The 19,297-nt window shown below is 55.0% G+C and overlaps 1 protein-coding gene across 6 annotated transcripts in view; it reads left to right on the top strand.

Moving 5' to 3' along the window:
- The first annotated feature begins 332 nt into the window (after window positions 1–332).
- The window catches only part of BICRA (BRD4 interacting chromatin remodeling complex associated protein), a 63,931-nt gene continuing 44,966 nt past the window's right edge, over window positions 333–19,297 (top strand). For 4 of the 6 annotated variants that reach the window (XM_036416388.2, XM_045573682.1, XM_045573683.1 and 1 more), the window contains exon 1: window positions 334–572. The gene's annotated coding sequence lies outside the window, so the exon portion shown is untranslated. Of the gene's footprint in view, window positions 573–19,297 lie in introns of all 6 variants that reach the window. The other 2 variants (XM_045573684.1, XM_045573685.1) reach the window with 1 other exon arrangement.

The raw sequence follows: 19,297 nt of genomic DNA, 5'->3' as shown, positions 1-19,297 counted from the left end.
CTCCGGCCACACCAAGCGCCGTGAGAGGCCATCGCCGGACTCCACCGGAGTCTGAGGAGGCGCGTCCCCAAACCCCCGGGACCGGGGCCGAGGAGGGGGCGGAGCCGGAGCAGAGGGCCCCCTCCCCGGGCGGCCGCGGCCTCCCATTGGCTGGCGGGCCCGCCGCTCGGCGCCGGGAGCCGGGGCCGGTTCGCCGGGATTGGGCGGAGATTTCCAGGCCCCGCCCCCAGAGAGGGCGGAGGGAGGAGGCGGAGGAGGAGGACGAGGAAGGGGGGGCGGAACACAAAACCTGTAAAGGTTTTTTTTTTTTCTTTTGCATTTCATTAAAAATAATTTTTTTTTTTTTTGCACACCCGAGGGGGGTCCTCCCCGGAGCGGGCGCGGCGGGGCCGGGGCGCCCGGGCCGCGGCGCGGGGCGGCGGCGGGGACCCGGCGGAGGCTGCCGGGCGGCCGCCATGCGATCAGGCAGTGCGCTGACCGGCCCGGCCGGTCGGCCCCTTCTGGGTCCTCCCTGTGCAGCCCGTGCGGGGCCGTCCCGGAGACCCCGCGCCGACGGCTGCTCAAACATCAGGGTGAGTTTCTCACAATGTAGCAATTTCTCTTTAAATCTCTTAACTCTCTCTACCTGCGAGCCGGGGCTGTGACAGGGCGCGAAAGCGAGGGGGGAGTGGGGCTTGGAGGCGAGGGTGTGTGTGTGGGGAGCCGGAGCCGGGGCCGAACCCACCCCCCCGACACTCCACACACTCAGCCCCCCAGCCGGGGCGCAGCGTCCGCTGCCTCCTTCTTTTTTTTTTTCTTCTTCTGCTCGGCGCCCACCGCCCCCGGCAGCCCCCCACCCCCCGGTCTCTCCTACCGCCACCGCCGCCCCGATCCTGCGGGGACCCCCCTCACCCCCCAGCCCGGCTTCCCTGCCCGGACCCGGCGCCCGGTGCCTCCCGCCGGCCCTCCCGCCGGCGGCCGGGGATACAATGGAGCGGCGGGGAGACGAGACCTAACGTTCCAGGGGGGGAGGGGCGGGAGACCCCCTCCCCGGCCCGCGGGCCGCCCCCCGCGCCCTCCCCGGCCTTTTCGGGGGGAAGAGGAGGGCAGCGGGGCAGCGGACGGCGGTTTCCCGGCCGGAGGCTTCGAGACTCGCCCGTCCCCTTCTCGCCCGTCCCCGGCGCCCCCTCCCCAAATGTCTCCCGGGGCTGCCGGGGGAGGGGGCGGGGGGGGAAACTGGGGGCCCCGGCCAGCTGGGGAGGGATGGATGTGGAAGGAGGCCACCGGGTCTCCCCCTCCCCGTCGCCCCTAAACAATGAAACGAGTTGACTTGGTCCCCCACCCCCGGCGGGGAAAGGACGGGAGCGGACCCCTCCCCAGCGGGCCGGCTGGTCCCGGAGGGGGGCCGCGGAGGGGGAGGGAGGAGGAGGGAGGGGGTCCTACCCCTGTCACCTCCCGGGCTTTGGGGCGGCCCCCCGCCTCCCACCTCCACCCCCCTGGGCCCGGGAAGGGGAGGCAGCGGCCCGGCCCGGGCACCGCGCTCGGGTGGTGACCTTTAGACAAAGGCAGGCCTCTCCCTGGGGGGAGCCGGGCGAGCCGGGCCCGCGGAGGGCCGCCTGGCCGCGGGCACCGGGCGGGCGGGAGGGAGGGATGGAGGAGGGAGGAGGGACGGAGCCATCTGGTTTCCCCGTCCCTGGCCGCCCCTGGGCTGCCGCTCCGGCTGCTGTCACGGGCGGCCGCGGGGAGACAGGGGACCCGGGCGGCCGGGCCTTGGTCCGTGGCCAGCGGAGGAGGGCGCGGGCGGGGGCGCGGCGCCCGCGGGGACTGGAAGGCGCTGCGGCTCCTTCCTCCCCGCGCCCCTTTGTTGTGCTTTGTGGTTCCGAGCAGCTGAGCTTCCCGGGAGGTGGGGTCAGGGGCCGCCGTGTCAGCAGCGCCTCGGGGAGGCGGGGGTGACAGGTCCCGGACGGAGGCTGCCTTCCTCCCTTCCGACCGGCCGTCCGCCCGTGGGGACTGACAGCCCCCTTTGTCACGGCCCTCCAATAGTATTGCAAGGATCTGGGTCTGCACCCAGCGCCTGCACTTCCCTCACCTCTTTCCGAGGGCGCTTGTCTGGGAAACAGTTTGTAGAAACACCGAGACACCAAGGCCTGAGATTTGTAAGTGCTGAGCGCTTTCCAACCCTCACGTGCGGCGGGGGTGGGGGTGAGGCTGAGTAAGTTCTTGACCTGGGGATGGTGGTTGAGAAAGGGGAGGTGACACAGCTCAGGAACTACTCCCTGCCCATGTGCTGGTGTCAGGTGGGACTTAAGGGGGTTCATTGACCTCCCCCCTCCTAGGAGTTGGAGATAAGCTGGTCTCTCTACCCAGGGAGCATGCGGGCAAAGTGGCCACCATGGGAGGAGGAAGTCGGGACTGCTATTCGTCCATTTTTGCAGGCAGGCTTAATGGAAGCTCAGAGAGGTTAAGTGACTTGCCCAAGGTCACACAGCCCCAATTTGTAACCCTCTCAGGTTTCTCCAACTGCATTAAAAAACCGTTAGGTCCCTCTGTACCCCTCTTTGGCACTTGGTCCCTTTGATTTCCGTCGACCTGGGTCTCAGATGTAGTGAATCCCCGGACAGAGCTGTCAGAGGGCACCTGGACTCGGGGCTGAGGGCAGGGTCATGTCACCTGTGGCCCAGCGCGTGCCCGTGGGAGCTGAGAGTCGGAGATGTGTGAGTCAGGGGAAGGGGGTGGCCCAGGCCTGGCTGAGGTCACCCAGGAGCCAGCGCCGCTGTCATCCTCTTTTCCCCCTGAGCGGGGACTTGCCCTGGCTTGCTGCTCCTCAACCCTGCAGGGAGGGCAGCTGAGCTGTTGGTTGGGCACTTGGCTGTCTTTCTGCCCCATGGCCCTCCCTGGCACCCGATGCAGCCGGCAGGGAGCTCTCCTGCCCGTTCCCCGCCTGGCCTGGTGGCACACGCCTGCTCCCGGTCTGTGACCTCGGGAGGCCATTTCCCTCCCTCGTCCTCAGTTTCCTCACCTGCAGATGGGGACAATGACAGTTCCCTTCGCTGACCTTGAGGGGGTGAACGTGTATCCAGACGTTTTATTCTTTCTTTTTTTTTTTTTTTTAATATACTTTATTGATTTTTTTCCAGAGAGGAAGAGAGAGGGATAGAGAGTTAGAAACATCAATGAGAGAGAGACATTGATCAGCTGCCTCCTGCACACCCCCTACTGGGGATGTGCCCGCAACCAAGGTGCATGCCTTTGTCCGGAATCGAACCTGGGACCCCTCAGTCTGCAGGCCGACGCTCTGTCCACTGAGCCAAACTGGTTTCGGCAAGACGTTTTATTCTTATTTCTCACTCAGCGGGTGGGATGTGGCCTGCCTGTAGGATGGGGAGGATTGCCTGGTGCTGGGGGCGGTACGGAGACCACGTAAGGTGTCCACCCCTGAGCATGTTCCTGTGGCCGGTGGGGCCCGCCTGTACATGGTCCTGCTCCCTTCACCCGTCTGACCCTCCCCCTTCAGCCTTCCCCGGTGCTGAGTCCACCTTTGGGGGGGTCCTGTGTCCCCTCCCTCACTAGATGGAGACGCTGAGTTCCAGGAAAGCCTGGGCCATGGCTTGGGGTGGTGGCCAGCGGGCTGCGTGTTTGTCAGCAGAGCTGGGAGGACACATTTTGAGGGCGCCCCTGCCCCCCAACTGCTGTCCTCTCCTTGATGTGCAAATGCCTTCCTCTGGAAGATGACGGGCAGAAGTAGAAATACTTCTGGGGGGGCAGCAGGAGGGGGCTGTGTGTTTCCTGAAAGGAGGGATAGATTTACTTGGAGGTGGAAGCAGGCGTAAGCCCCAGAGGGACAGGCCTGTGCCCTGCCGCCCCCCCCCCCCCCCCCCCCCCCCCCCCCCCCCCCCCCCGGCTCACTTCCTTCCCAGAGGCCTCTGGGGCATCCCCTGGGGATGTGGGGTCCTCTTCCCCTTCTCAGCTCTCAGAGTCTGTGGAGGGGCCAGGAGGTCAGTGCCAAGAGGTCAGCGCCAAGCCCTGGGGTGGGGGTGGGGGTGGGGGTGGGGGTGGGCATGAGAGTGGGGGCGGGGGAGGGAGGGTGCCCCCAGGTGTGGGAGGGTTCTCCAGGAGTTCCCGCCAGCCTTCCCGGCTCTCCCCTCTCCCCTCTCCCGTGGCTGCCTTGACTCCTGGTCTCAAGAATGCGGAGGGCTGCTGGTGGGGAAGCTAATTGGAAACAGGGAAGCATGGCATTCCTTCCAGGCAGCCCGGCCTGGAGAGCAACAGAGGGGCTGCCATCCCCCCCCCCCCCGCCCCTCGGGGGAGAGGGCTGGGGGCGTGGTTGACTGGCTCTGGGCTCTTTGGGGCCTCCCCCCCCCTCCCCACCAGGCACTCTCCCTCTTAGTAGAAATAGTAAGTCCTGAGCTACACATCCATGGTGGCTGTCAGTGTTCCCCCTCCCTCCGAAAAGAGGGGGGCCCTCACTTAGTCACTGTCCCTCCCGGTTTGTCCCCTGCCGAGACCTGGCTCCCCAGCCTGGGATGCCTCACACGAGGGACTCATGGGAAATGTTGGCTTGATTGTCCCCAAGGAGCCCCTCCTCATTCCTTCTCCTGACGTCGCCCCTGCCTGGAGTCCCCCCATTAGAGGCTTGTCCCCCTGGACTGACGCCGTTGTGTCTCGGGGGCCATGAGAGTCTCCCCAATGGGGAGAGAATGTTTTCCAAGAACATTTCTCGTTGTGCTGACAGTTGGTTTTGTGTATTCATGGGGGAGGGGGTCTGTTGGCAGGAGAAAGCCGGGGAGACTGCCTTTGTTTTCTGAATTGTTTCCTGTGAAACTTCCTGAGGGCCTACTGTGTGCCAGGGCCTCGGGCCTCCGTTAGGTAGCTGGGACCCTGTCTGTCCTGGAGGAGGAGAAAGTGAAGAGTTGTTTTCATGGCTCTATTCCCTGGATGGGATTTGACAAAGTCTGTCAGGGAGTCACCGAGGAGGAAGCAACTTCTTTCTCCCCCCCCCGTGTCTCTCTCTCTTTTCCTCTAAGCGACATAGGCACTGGGACACATTCAAAGGAACACGTCTCCTCCGTTTCCGCTGGTGTCCCCGGGACCCGGCTCACCTCCCCAGATGCAGCTCCTCATTCTGATGCTCCGTTCACACACGTTCCCCTGTGTGTCTATCTTTAAAAATGTTTATTGCCGAAACCGGTTTGGCTCAGTGGATAGAGCCAGAGCGTCCCGGGTTCGATTCCGGCCAATTGGTTGCGGGCACATCCCCAGTGGGGGGTGTGCAGGAGGCAGCTGATCGATGTTTCTAACTCTACCCCTCTCCCTTCCTCTCTGTAAAAAAATCAATAAAAAATATATATATTTTTAAAAAATGTTTATTGTGCGCAGACGGTGGCACGCTCTTCCCGTCATCCTGCAGGCGGATTTTCCCACTTGAGCTGCCTGGGAGACACTCCTGTGCTTACACGGAGGGTTTCCGCGTCTTTTTCTTGGCTGCGTGGTATTCCGAGGGTGGGGGAATCCTCCTTGACTTGGCATACACGGACGGACGTGGAGATGTTCCCAAAAGTCCCTGCGCACAGAGAGGGAAGGCGGGCTTCCAGGCGTCTTATTGGGAAATGGACACGCCTGTGGGGTCAGCTCCTGGAAGCGGGGTTGCTGGATTCTTAACCTGCCACCTGTCATTTGGTCCCTCTGAGGAGGTCCCGAAGCAGCCGGATCTTGAAGTCATTCCCCTTCCTGTTCAGTTCATCTCACCTGTCCCTCCCTGGGGTCTTTGTTCCTCCTGCCTGTGGCTGGGGGTTTTAGTCCTTCTGCCTGCGGCCTGCTTCATGTGCTTCCCGGTTGGTGTGGAGGTCAAGGGCGTGGGCTTGGGAAGCCACCTGTCTGTTGGTTCGAATCTTGGCTCTGCCACTTGCTGGCTGAATGGTTGCGGCCAAGAGGCTTGCTTACCCTAGGCCTCGGTTTTCCCTCTCTGTTAAATGGGTTCATCTCAGTACCTGCTTTTGGAAGGTGGTTGTGAGGGTTTACTAACATCTATAAAAAGTTCACAGTAGCCTGGCCAGTGCGGCTCAGTGATTGAGCATCAACCTATGAACCAGGAGGTCATGGTTCGATTCCCAGTCAGGGCATACACCCGGGTTGTGGGCTCAACTCCAGTGCGGGGTGTGGGACTCAGTAGAAATAGGAAGCAGCTGATAAATGATTCTCCCTCATTGATGTTTTTATCTCTCCCTCTACCTTCTCACAGAAATCAATTTAAAAAAAATATATATATATATAAATATAATTTTTTTTTTCTGAAACTGGTTTGGCTCAGTGGATAGAGCATCGGCCTATGGACTGAAGGGTCCCAGGTTCGATTCCTGTCAAGGGCATGCACCTACCTTGGTTGCGGGCACATCCCCAGTAGGGTGTGTGCAGGAGGCTGCTGATCGATGTTTTTCTCTGATCAATGTTTCTAACCATCCCTCTCCCTTCCTCTCTGTTAAAAAAAAAAAATAAAAATCAATAAAATATATTTTAAAAATATGTTTTTTAAAAAGTTCATAGGTAGCCATACAGCCGATGGTGGTGTTGTCTGTCATTCTTTGTCCGTTCTTTCTCCTGCGGCCTTTCCATCTCAGCTGCCGCGTGACCCCCCTGCACTGGCAGGCATGGGAGGGAACGCTGGCCCTCCCACTTCATCACTGCGTGACCCGGGCAAGGGGTGCCTTTCCCGGGTCTCAGTCTCCTTGTCTGTAGAATGGACGCAGGCCGGCTCCCTTGGAGGGGCTGCTGGGAGGGCCTAATGAGGCAGAGCCCTCAGGGCCGGGCCTGCACCGAGCTTGCTGCTGTTCTCTCTGTGACTGCTGTCCTCCCATGGGACCGGGCTGACCTCTCCACTCTGAAAGGTCCCCATTGTCCTCCCCGAAGGCACATGGGAACAATGCTGGCATTCTGAATGGGACGGCACACAGCAGGCTGCTCCGGCGCGGCTCTGAAACAGACAGGGCTTCCCTGCTCTGCCTCAGTTTCCTCACCTGGAAAACATGGGAATACCAGGGACCCACCTCAGACGTGCTCACGGGTGTGCAAGGCCTGGCATGTAGCAGGGCTCAGAAACTGTTAGTGGGATGATGATGATGATTATTATTGTTACTGTTATTATTAAGAGAAGTAGCAAAGTCTCCCACGTGAGACCAGACCCACGCTTTTATTGCCTTCCCCCAAAAAAACTCCAAAACCGGTGTGGCTCAGTGGATAGAGCATCGGCCTGTGGACTGGAAGGTCCCAGGTTCGATTCCGGTCAAGGGCATGTACCTTGGTTGTGGGCATATCCCCAGTAGTCGGTGTGCAGGAGGCAGCTGATCGATGTTTCTCTCTCATCGATGTTTCTAGCTCTCTATCCCTCTCCCTTCCTCCCTGTAATAAATAAATAAAATATATTTAAAAAAAAAAAAAAACACCACAAAAAACCCTAGGGTGGTGGTTGGCAAACTCATTAGTCAACAGAGCCAAATATGAGCAGTACAATGATTGAAATTTCTTTTGGGAGCCATATTTTGTAAACTTAAACTTCTTCTAACGCCACTTCTTCAAAATAGACTCGCCCAGGCCGTGGTATTTTGTGGAAGAGCCACACTCAAGGGGCCAAAGAGCCGCATGTGGCTCTCGAGCCGCAGTTTGCCAACCACGGCCCTAGGCAAATAGTGTTGGCATCTTATTTATTTATTCTTAATGATTTTGAGAGCGAGAGAGAAAAACATTGATTTGCTGTTCACACTTATTTATGGCTCCATTGGTTGATGTGCCCTGACTGGGGATCAACCCCGAAACCTCGGGGTATCGGGATGATGCTCTAACAACTGAGCCACCCGGCAAGGGCTCAGTGTTGGCATTTTAAATGGAGGCGAGGTCCCAGCCAATCAGATTCCCTTTGGGTCTCCATTTCCTCATCTGTAACAGAACTTCTCTCCCGGGGCTGTTCTGAGATTTAAGTGAGTCAAGATGTGGAAAGCTTTCTATTTTTATTTTTATTTTTTTATTTTTTATTTTTTAAATATATATTTTATTGATTTTTATACAGAGAGGAAGGGAGAGAGATAGAGAGTTAGAAACATCGATGAGAGTCATCGATCAGCTGCCTCTTGCACACCCCCTACTGGGGATGTGCCCGCAACCAAGGTACATGCCCTTGACCGGAATCGAACCCGGGGCCCTTCAGTCCCCAAGCCGACGCTCTATCCATTGAGCCAAACCGGTCCCGGCAAGCTTTCTATTTTTAAAGATAACTTTTTAAAAATTTACTGATTGCCGAAACTGGTTTGGCTCAGTGGATAGAGCGTCGGCCTGGGGACTGGGGTCCCGGGTTCAATTCCCGTCAAGGGCATGTACCTTGATTGCGGGCACATCCCCAGTAGGAGGTGTGCAGCAGGCAGCTGATTGATGTTTCTCATCGATGTTTCTCTCTCTCCTTCTCTCTTCCTCTTTGTAAAAAAATCAATTAAAAATATATTTTAAAAAAATAAAAATTTACTGATTGCTTTAGAGAGAGGTCAAGTGACTTGTCCAAGGTCACCCAGCGAGCTGCTGGTAGAGCAAGGATTTGAATCCAGGTGGATTCTAAACCTGGTTAATTCAGGCCCACACAGCAGCGGGCCTCCTAGTGCCTGGCCTTAGTGCTCTGCCCTCAGGGCCAGGGCAGGAGGTAAGCCGAGCACACACCAATCCTCCCTGCGACATGAGATCAGTATCTTGATCAGCTGGGCTGGTGGATGATGCTGGGAGGAGACATGACTTCTGAGGTATGTTGGGGCATCAGGGCGGGCTTCCTGGAGGAGGGGGCTTCTGGGGCAGGCTTTGGATTTGAGGCCATTCCGGCAGAGAAGCGTGGGATGCTCCGCCCAAGCCAGCCGAAGCTTCATGGGGAAGGAGGGCCTGAGACAGGGAGGCTGGGGACAGCTGCCCTGTCTTGGGGCACGATGGAGCGCTGGTAGTTTGGGGAACTGGAGCCCCAGAGGGCAAAGCTCTAGCACCTCTTGGCTGGTGGAGGAGCGCGGAGAGGAGAGAGATGGAGAGTGAGTGAGCGAGCTGTGGGGGGGCTCAAGTGAGGGACGGTGGCACTGAGGGATAAGTGAGCCCAAGGAGAGGACAGGAGAGGGGTGAGGATCCACCGACAGGGCCGCCCACGTGAAGAGCGGGAGTATCTTTGACCCAAACAGAGACAGAGAGGGAGGAGGGTCCGGGTCCGGGTCCGGGTCCGGCACGGTCAGCATCTCAGGGACATCGGAGGGGAGTTGTAGCTTAAATGGACTTGAGGTCGGGCTTCCTGGGTTGGAAGCAGCTGCTCTGGAAGCAAAGATGACCTGGGTTTGATGGGTAGTGGGGGCGGGAGCCAGACTGGAACGCAATGAAGAGCCAGGAGAAGGGGAAGGATGGCCCAGGGAAGGGAGGGAGGAGGGAGGGAAAGAGAGAGGGAGGAAGGGCGGAAAGGTAGAGGGGAAATAAGGGAGGGAGGAAGTACGGGAGGGATAAAGATATGAAGGGAGGATAGGGAAGAAATAAGGGAGGAAAGGAGATAGGGAGGGAGGGGAAGAGGGAAAAGGATGCGAGTCTATTTTGAAGAGGTGGTTCTAATGCCGAGCCACACTCCAGGGGCCAAAGAGCCGCATGCGGCTCTCGAGCCGCGGTTTGCCGACCTCTGCCTTAGTTTACTCCCGAGACAGAATTCCTCCCCAGGATCTGGCCTGGAATAAGCTCGCAATCTCTGGAATTTGGTGCATAAACGAGGGGCCAGGCGGCCTAGCACAGGTGGGGAGGAGAAGAGCACAGGAGCTTGGTTTCTCAGGATCTGAGAGCAGGCTTACAGGCTCAGGAGAGAGAAGGAAAGGAGTGAAGGAAAGTTCTGGAAGAGGCATTACCAGGTTGGCCCCAGGAGGGAGAAGGGGCGAGAAGGGAAAGGGAGAGGCATGAAGGTGGAGGAAAGGTGTTTGTGGGGTTGGGAAGGAGGTCAGGAGCCAGCGTGGACCGGCTTGGAGACAGGAAGAGAGGGGACGGGGCCCCGGGCAGTGGGGGCCGTGGGGCAGGGGAGCTTGCAGCCCCCCCCCCCCTTTCAGCCAGAGGGTAAGAGTGTGCTGGGGTTCACCGTTTGAGGAAAAGAGGTGTCAGGTCCTTGGGGAACTTGATCAGAGACTACAGACCTCCTCCCCAAATCTGGCCAAGGATCTCGGGGTGCTTGTGGATCCGGTTGAGAGCTTTGCCTAGATTGTGACCATGGCGACGATAATAACAATAACAACAGCTAGCACTGCCCGGCCCCGTCTAAGCACTGACTCACTCTCGCACAGAAGGACCTTCGGGGGCAGGTGCAGTGAGCATCCCCGTTTTACAGATGAGCAAACTGAGGCACAGCGCTGTTCAGTGGCTTGCCCAGAACCGCACAGCTGCTCAGTGACGGTCAGGCCGCCGGCAGAACCTATGAAACCTCTCCACTTCCTCGTTCCCGGAGCCACCATGAGAAAGCCCACAGCCCGGAGGCCGCCCGCACCCTCCCGCCCCCACTGTGGTGTGGGGTCCAGCTTGGGTCTTGGCTGAGCCTCTGGAAGGCCCGGCTCCGCGGGGTGCGGTCCCTCCTTCCTTTCTCTCTCACCCTCCTTGGTGTCCTCATTAGCATAACCGTGGCCTTGGCCGCCCCAGCTTCCCCAGACTTCCCCCAGACAGAGGCTGTGTGTGAGTGCGTGAGGCTGTGAGAGCCAGGGTGTGTGTGTGTGTGTGTGTGTGTGTGTGTGTGTGTGTGTGTGTGTGACAGGCTGGTATGAGTCAGCAAGACCTAAAGGATGGGGGGTGGAAGGGTCAGGACTCCCACGGCTGGCATCTGGCTTGCAGCCGGCTGAGGGACCGGAGCAAGGGCCCCCACCTCTCTCAGCCTCAGTTTCCCCATCAGTGAGAGGGGCCTACTTCCTTCCTCTGGCAGGTCAGCTACGTGACATCGCGTGTTAACAGACGTGCTGCATGTATGGCACTAACCAGGACCGTGTGTCAGAAGTCAGACTGTTTCGGCACATGATAGTGGGGAATGCCTTAGCAAGCAGGGTTTCTGCAACAACGATTTTTTTCTTTTCTTTAAATAAGCCTAACAACTTTTATTATATTTTAATTTATTTTTAAAATATATTTTATTGATTTTTTACAGAGAGGAAGGGAGAGGGATAGAAAGCTAGAAACATCGATGAGAGAGAGACATCGACCAGCTGCCTCTTGCACACCTCCTACTGGGGATGGCCCTGCAACCAAGGTACATGCCCTTGACCAGAATCGAACCAGTCCGCAGGCCGACGCTCTATCCACTGAGCCACACCAGTTTCGTCTGCTGACGGGCCTGTGGCTGTGGACGCCGAGAGGGATACATAAAGATGGTCATTGCAGGCGGGGCCAGTGATTTTTAAAGACCGAGGGGAAAGGGTGCTTTTTAGAGATTTGTGGAGGCAGGGACAGCAGATGGGAGGTCTTCGATTGACCTAAATCACCTAACGATGGGAGTGTTGTGGGATCTTTCTTGAGATAATGTGTTGTCAGGTGCCTGGCATATAAGCACGTTACAAATGCTAGTTGAGCCCCAGCTGGTGTGGCTCAGTGGATAGAGTGCCAGCCTGCGGAAAGGTCCGGGGTTTGATTCCGGTCAAGGGCACATGCGTGGGTTGTGGGCTTGATTCCCAGTAAGGAGGCGTACAGGAGACAGCCGGTCGATGATTCTCGTCATTGATGTTTCTATCTCTCTCCATCTCCCTTCCTCTCTGAAATCAATAAAAATATGTTAAGAAAAAGACAACGCACTTAAAAAAGAAAAAAAAAAGGTCGTTGATCACTCTCACTGTCATTGCTATTATTGTCACTAACCAGCTTTTAGTCTGTACCCACTGGTGCAGACAGCAGCCAACAGTTTCTCAAACCTGACCTGGCCACAGGTCCTTGGGGGCCTGGGGACGTGTGGGTTCTGACTCAGTAGACCAGAGGCTCCCAGGTGAGGCCCCCGCCGCCCCTGACCACACAGTTGAATTGCAAACGTGGTTTCCCCCGGGTTTCCAGTTGCTTCAGTTGCCCTGCCAGTCTGAGACTGCGGGTGCCCAGGCTAAAATAGGATTCCTCAGCTCTTAGCTTCCGCTTTGCTAATTTGAGGGAAGATCTGTATTAATTATTACAGAGGAAAAAGAGTCATAAAACACTATAATTCTTTTCACTGTCCCCGCCTCCCTCTGTAGAGGGGACCTCTGGGGAAGTTTGTGCTGTATTCTTTTCTTTTTTTTTTATAAATATATTTTATTGATTTTTTTACAGAGAGGAAGGGAAAGGGATAGAAAGTCAGAAACATCCATGAGAGAAACATCGATCAGCCGCCTCTTGCACACCCCCTACCGGGGATATGCCCGCAACCAATGTACATGCCCTTGACTGGAATCGAACCTGGGACCCTTGAGTCTGAAGGCGGACGCTCTATCCACTGAGCCAAACCATTTTCAGCTGTGCTGTATCTTTTTTTTTTTTTTTTTTTGCCTTGAGAGAGAGAGAGAGAGAGAGAGAGAGACATCACTTTGTTGTTCCACTTATTGATACATTCATTGGTGGCTTTTTAAAACATACATATTTTTATTGATGTCAGAGAGGAAGGGAGAGGGAGAGAGAGATAGAAACATCAATGATGAGAGAGAATCATTGATTGGCTGCCTCCTGCATGCCCCCCACTGAGGATTAAGCCTACAACCCAGACACTTGTCCTTGACTGAAATTGAACCCGGGACCCTTCCATCACAGGCTGATGCTCTATCCACTGAGCCAAACCAGCTAGGGCATTGGTGGATTTTTGTATGTGCCCTGACCCGGGATCGAACCTGCAACCTTGGCGTATAGGGATTACACTCTAATGAACTGAACTACCCAGCCAGGGCCAATTGCACTGTATTCTTTCAACCCCCTTTTCTAGGCATACATTTTTTTTCCTCCTTTGAGCATACATACCCTATGAATTCTTCTATCCTTACTTTTTAACTTGAACAAATGTCTTTGAGTTATTTCCATGTCAGCAATCTAGAACGTTTCGGTATATGGGACAATGCTTCAACCAATTGAGCCACCCAGTAGGGGCAATCGTCCATGATTTATTTACCCTCTACCTTATGGATTTTTTAAAGTTTGTTTCTAGTATTTGCTGTGAGCTTATGTGTGTGTGTGTGTGTGTGTGTGTTTTATTGATTTTTACAGAGAGGAAGGGAGAGGGATAGAGAATTAGAAGCATCGATGAGAGAGAAACATCTATCAGCTGCCTCCTGCACACCTCCCACTGGGGATGTGCCTCCAACCAATGTACATGCCCTTGACCAGAATCAAACCTGGGACCCTTCAGTCCGCAGGCCGACGCTCTATCCACTGAGCCCAAACTGGTTAGGGCGTGTCTTTATAGTTAGTGTATCTCTTGCAGATAGCATGTAGTCGGACAGTCTCCATCTGACGATTAGCATATTACTATTAAGATCATTGCTGCTGCCGGGACCGGTTTGGCTCAGTGGATAGAGCGTCGGCCTGCGGACTAAAAGGTCCCGGGTTCGATTCCGGTCAAGGGCAGGTACCTTGGTTGCGGGCACATCCCCAGTAGGGGGTGTGCAAGAGGCAGCTGATCGATGATTCTCTCTCATCGATGTTTCTAACTCTCTATCCCTCTCTCTTCCTCTCTGTGAAAAATCAATAAAATATATTAAAAAAAAAAAAAAGATCATTGCTGCCCAATAGAAATAAAATACCAACCATTTACCCTCCGAACTATAAGATAATAAATGCATGTGGTTTTAAGCCGAAAAAAAAAAAAATACCAACCATTTATGTTCTTTGAACTCTTTCAGTAGCTACAGTAGAAGCCGGGGAAGGTAATGTGGGTCTACTCTGCGTACTCTAACATACCCAAAATACTACGCTGTTTCCCCGAAAATAAGACAGTGTCTTATATTAATTTTTTTCTCCCAAAGTTGCGCTAGGTCTTATTTTCAGGAGATGTCTTATCTTTCCATGCCCTAGGTCTTATTTTCGGAGGATGTCTTATTTTCGGGGAAGCATGGTATCATCTCAACCTGCGATCAACATAAAGATCATTAGTGATATGTCTTCTGCTTGGTTCAATACACACACCGTGAAATTCTCCAGGGTCCCCCTTTCCCCGGGGCGCGATGCAGTGGCAGGTGTATTTGCCATGCTGTCCAAGTAGCACCGAGATCCACTTCCGGCGCTGCTTCGTCGTTCCAAACGGAAACTCGACCCACTCAGCATCTCCTATCAGGCCCTCCCCTGCTGGTAACCTCTGTTCTGCTTTCTGACCTTAAAGATTGGCTGCTCTAGTCGCCTCGTAGAAGTGGTATCATAGGGCATTCATCCTCCGTGTATGGCTGATAATTCACTGAGTGTCATGTCTTCAAGGCTCAGCCGTGTGGTATCCATGCTTCGTTCCTCCTCATGACTGAGGGATAGTACGTTGCCTGTACATCCACCTTTTGTTTGTTGGCTTGTTCGTTGGTGGACGCTGGGGTTGTTTCCGCCTTTTAGCTATTGCGGGTGGTGCTGCTTTGAACATTGGCATAGAGTCTGTCCAGGCCCCTGCTTTTAGTTCTTCTCCCCCCTCTCTCCTTCCCTCCTCATGTTTTTATTAATTTTACAGAGAGAGAGGAAGGGAGAGGGAGAGAGAAACACCGATGAGAGAGAAACATGGATCGGCTGCCTCTTGCACACCCCGTACTGGGGATGGGGGCCAGAACCCAGGCCTATGTCCTGAATGGGAATCGAACCCGGGACTCCTTGGTGCCCGGGAGGAAGCGCAACCAATCGAGCCACACGGGCCAGGACTCAGTTCTCTTGGATATAAACTAGGCGTCGAGTGGCTGGGTCATATGGCAATGCTGTGTTTAACTCCGTGAAGAGCTGCTGTTTTGCTTGGGAGCCGAAACCGGTGTGGCTCAGTGGATAGAGCGTTGGCCTGCGGACTGAAGGATCCCCGGTTCGATTCCTGTCAGGCACATCTGTCTGGGTTGTGGGCTCCATCCCCAGTAGGAGGTGTGCAGGAGGCAGCCGATAAATGATTCTCCTCTCACTATGGATATTTCTATCTCTCTCCCTCTCTTTCCTCTCCAAAATCAATAAAAATACATTTTTTTTTATGTAAAGTGCTTGGGAGTGGAGCTACTTGCCTGCTCAGCCCATCCGCTGTTCACGGCGTTATTGACGCTGCTGGATTTAAATCTTGCCTCTTGCTGTTTGTTTTCTGTTTATGGCCGGTGCTGTGCTCTTTGTTCCTTTTTTCTCATTTCCTGCCTCCCTTAGATGAATTGAGCAATTTAGTGTTCCCTCTTACCCCCACTGTTAGCTGATTCACACTACCTCTTTGTTGCTCTAGAGCTGGGGCGGGGACCCTATTTTCTGCTAAGGGCCATTTGGATATTTATAACATCATTCACGGGCCATATAAAATTAGAAAAAATCAGCTGCTGTATTTGGTCAGACATTTAATGAACTCACCCCTAGTGCCCTGGCAGGGCCGGACATTCCCCACCCCTGCCCTAGCGTCCCATTCTGCATCTTGGACTAGGAATCCACGGGGAGATGGGAGCCATGGGGGGTTTCAGAGCCGGGGAGTGGCGGCACCTGACATTCTTGCAGACACACCTTGTGCAAGAGTGCTCCCACCACCAGCCAGCCTCCTGGAAGAGGACTTGCTCAGGCAGAGGGAAGCCGCGCGGAGACGTGGGCGGGCCCTGCCCATGGCATTCCACAGAGGCTGCACCGCTCTCACCCCCTGCAAACAGCAGCCAGGATTTACCGAGTGCCTGCCCCGTGCCAGGCCTGTGCCAGGCCCCGGGGACACTTGGCCAGAGTCAGCCCAGCTCCTGCTTCCATAACTCTCCGTCCCCGAGGCCCAGGGCAGCCTCCGGAGCTGCCTGTGAGCTCAGAGGAAGGCCAGGTCTCAGAGGAACTGAAAAGGGAGAGGCGAGAGGACACGCGGGGGGCGGGAGAGAGGCTGGATGGGGAGGCGGGCGGCGTGTGGGCTCCTGTCCGCGCAGGGAGTAACTGACTCCCTCCCTCTGGGCCTGTTTGGGGAGGAGAGCAGCGCTGGGGTTGTTTACAGTATCTCCACGGCGGACGGGGAGGGGATCCGCATCAGAACGGGTCAGAACGGGTCGGCCTGACCTAGGGGCTGCTTGACCCACGTTTTGGACGGTGTGTGAGGCCTGTGTCAGATAAACTTCCTGGGCGAGCCGCTCCGGGCCTCGGTGACAGAGGGAAACTGCCAGCAGGGCTGCCTCCCAGCCGTGTGCGGGGCTCCAGGCAGCGACCTGATGGCAGCACAGAACCCGGGACCCACCTGGACCATAGGGAGGCCCCGGAGAGGTTAGCTGCCAGTATGGCTGCTGCTGCTGCTGCTCTCTGTGTCATCATTATTGTTATTATTATTATTATTAATAATTTATTTTTAAACATGTCTTATCTTTCCCCATCGCTCGGGGTAGGATTCATTTTTTTTTTTAAATACACTTTATTGATTTTTCACAGAGAGGAAGGGAGAGAGACAGAGAGCTAGAAACATCGATGAGAGAGAAACATAGATCAGCTGCCTCCTGCAAACTCCCTACTGGGGATGTGCCCGCAACCAAGGTACACGCCCCTGACCGGAATCGAACCTGGAACCTCTCAGTCAGCAGGCTGACGCTCTATCCACTGAGTCAAACCTGCTTCGGCTGTCGCCATTATTGTTTACGTCCTCCAGACAGCAGCCAGGTCCTTCCTGATCCCCAGGGCCGAGACCCTGGAGGTACGAGGTCAACTGCTCGGGCTCAGAAAACGGCAGAGCCGGGATTGGAAGCCGGGTTTGCCCGATCAAAACACCGCCGCCGGCAGCAGTGATGGTCCCACCAGCCCGGCCGCAGGGCCAGACCTGGAGCCAGGCTATTTATAGTGGGTCTGTGTCACTCTGCCAGGGAATGGGCGTGGGCTTGGCTGCAGGAATATTAGGGTGTGGTTACAGGGTGCCGCCCCCGAGCCGCCCATGGGTGTTCTGTAACAGACGCGGGCACGCCATCCCCTGGCACGGCTGCGGCCGGCACACATCTGCGCCGAGGAGTTTGAATAAAGGATCGTGGACCTGTGTGCGTGCAGATCCTGTCTCCCCTTCCCCACGTCCCTGGTTGCAGATTGCACACGCTGGTTAGCACAGTGGTCGGCAGAGCCACATATCCACATATCATTAGTCAACAGAGCCACATATCAACAGGACAACGATTGAAATCTCTTCTGAGAGCCGAATTTTTTAAATTTGTAGGCAGAGCCTCCATTTAAAAATATATATATATATATATATATATATATATAAAATTGATTTTTTACAGAGAGGAAGGGAGAGGGATAGAGAGCTAGAAACATCGATGATGAGAGAAACATCGACCAACTGCCTCCTGCATACCCCCCACCGGGAATGTGCCCGCAACCAATGTACATGCCCTTGACCGGAACCGAACCCGGGACCTTTCAGCCCGCAGACCGACGCTCTAGCCTAGGGGTGTCGAACTCAATCAGAGAAGGGGCCAAAATCTAAAATCCAGCCTAAATCGCGGGCTGAATGGTTTACTGAACAGTCATAAACTGTCATTGTGATGGAAACGCAGCGGAGTACAGTGATGACAGCGCGGTGCGGGCCACATTGCAAGGCCTGGCGGGACGGATTTGGCCCGCGGGCCTTGTGTTTGACACATGTGCTCTAGCCACTGAGCCAAACCGGTCTCTGCAGAGAGCCAAATTTTTTAAACTTAAACTTCTTTTTTTTTTGTTTTGTTTTGTTTTTTTTAAAATATATTTTATTGATTTTGTACACAGAGGAAGGGAGAGAGATAGAGAGTTAGAAACATCAATGAGAGAGAGTCATCGATCAGCTGCCTCTTGCACACCCCCTACTGGGGATATGCCCGCAACCAAGGTACATGCCCTTGACCGGAATCGAACTCGGGACCTTTCAGTCCCCAAGCCGACGCTCTATCCATTGAGCCAAACCGGTTTCGGCTAAACTTAAACTTCTTCTAATGCCACCTCTTCCAAATAGACTCGCCCAGGCCGTGGTATTTTGTGGAAGAGCCACACTCAAGGGACCAAAGAGCCGTGTGTGGCTCGCTCAAGTTCTCCGCTCCCTGCTGGACGATTCACAATGAGCCGCCGCGCCAACCCTTGATGGGATTGAGGGGGCAAGCTGGGTGGGCTGTAGGAGCGGGCGGGGGGGCTTCTGGAAACCTGTTCTCCAAAAGCAGGGGGGCTGGGGGCTGCAGGGCCGCAGCTGGTGATGAGGGAAGAGGGGGGACGGGAGGAGGGGCCAAGAGCAGAGTCAGGGAACCAGAGAGGCCAGGCCCTGTAGACAGTCAGGCAGGGGAAGCGGGGGCGAGCGGGCCGAGGAGATGGTGCTCACTCCACCGGCACAGGCAGGCCGTCTGCAGCCTGAACCATGTGCTGAACTCTCCAGGGGGGTCTCCAAGGCGCAGCACGGCCCTCCCCTCCCCCAAAAGCAAAGCACAGCACACACGGCCTGCTCCTCTCCAGGCCGCCTCCTCCCCCGGGACCAGAGCGAGGCACTTTTACATCATCCTTGACTCCTCTCTCTCTCAATTTTGTTTTTATTTTTTTAAATACATTTTATTGATTTTTTACAGAGAGGAAAGGAGAGGGATAGAGAATTAGAAACATGAATGAGGGAGAAACATCGATCAGCTGCCTCCTGCACACCTCCTACTGGGGATGTGCCCGCAACCAAGGTACATGCCCTTGACTGGAATCGAACCTGGGACCTTTCAGTCTGCAGGCTGATGCTCTATCCACTGAGCCAAACCGGTTAGGGCTCCTTTGTCCATCTTTAAATTGGATCGTTTGTCTTCCTTTTGTTGAGTTGTATGAGTCCTTTATATATTTTGGAAATGAACTCCTTATCCGATGTATTATTGGCAAATACGTTCTCTCATACTGTGGGTTCCCTTTTAGTTTTTATGCTGGTTTCTTTGGCTGTGCAGAGCTTCTTATTTTGATGTAATCCCATTTGTTTATTTTCCCCTTTGTTTCTCTTGCCCTAGGCTGTGTATCTGTGAAAATTCTGCTGCGGGAAATGTCTGATATTTTGCTGCCTACATTTTCTTCAAGGATTTTTATGGTTTCATGACTTACATTTAACTCTTTTATCCATTTTGAGCTTATTCTTGAGTATGGTGTAAATTGGTGGCCTAGTTTCATTTTTATTTTTATTTTTTGGCATGTACCTGTCCAGTTTTCCTAACACCGTTTATTAAAG

The sequence above is a fragment of the Pipistrellus kuhlii genome, unplaced genomic scaffold (genome assembly GCF_014108245.1).
Source record: "Pipistrellus kuhlii isolate mPipKuh1 unplaced genomic scaffold, mPipKuh1.p scaffold_m20_p_55, whole genome shotgun sequence".
Lineage (NCBI taxonomy): Eukaryota > Metazoa > Chordata > Mammalia > Chiroptera > Vespertilionidae > Pipistrellus > Pipistrellus kuhlii.
Note: the sequence above shows the minus strand (reverse complement) of the source record. Positions and strands in the feature narration are given on the sequence as shown.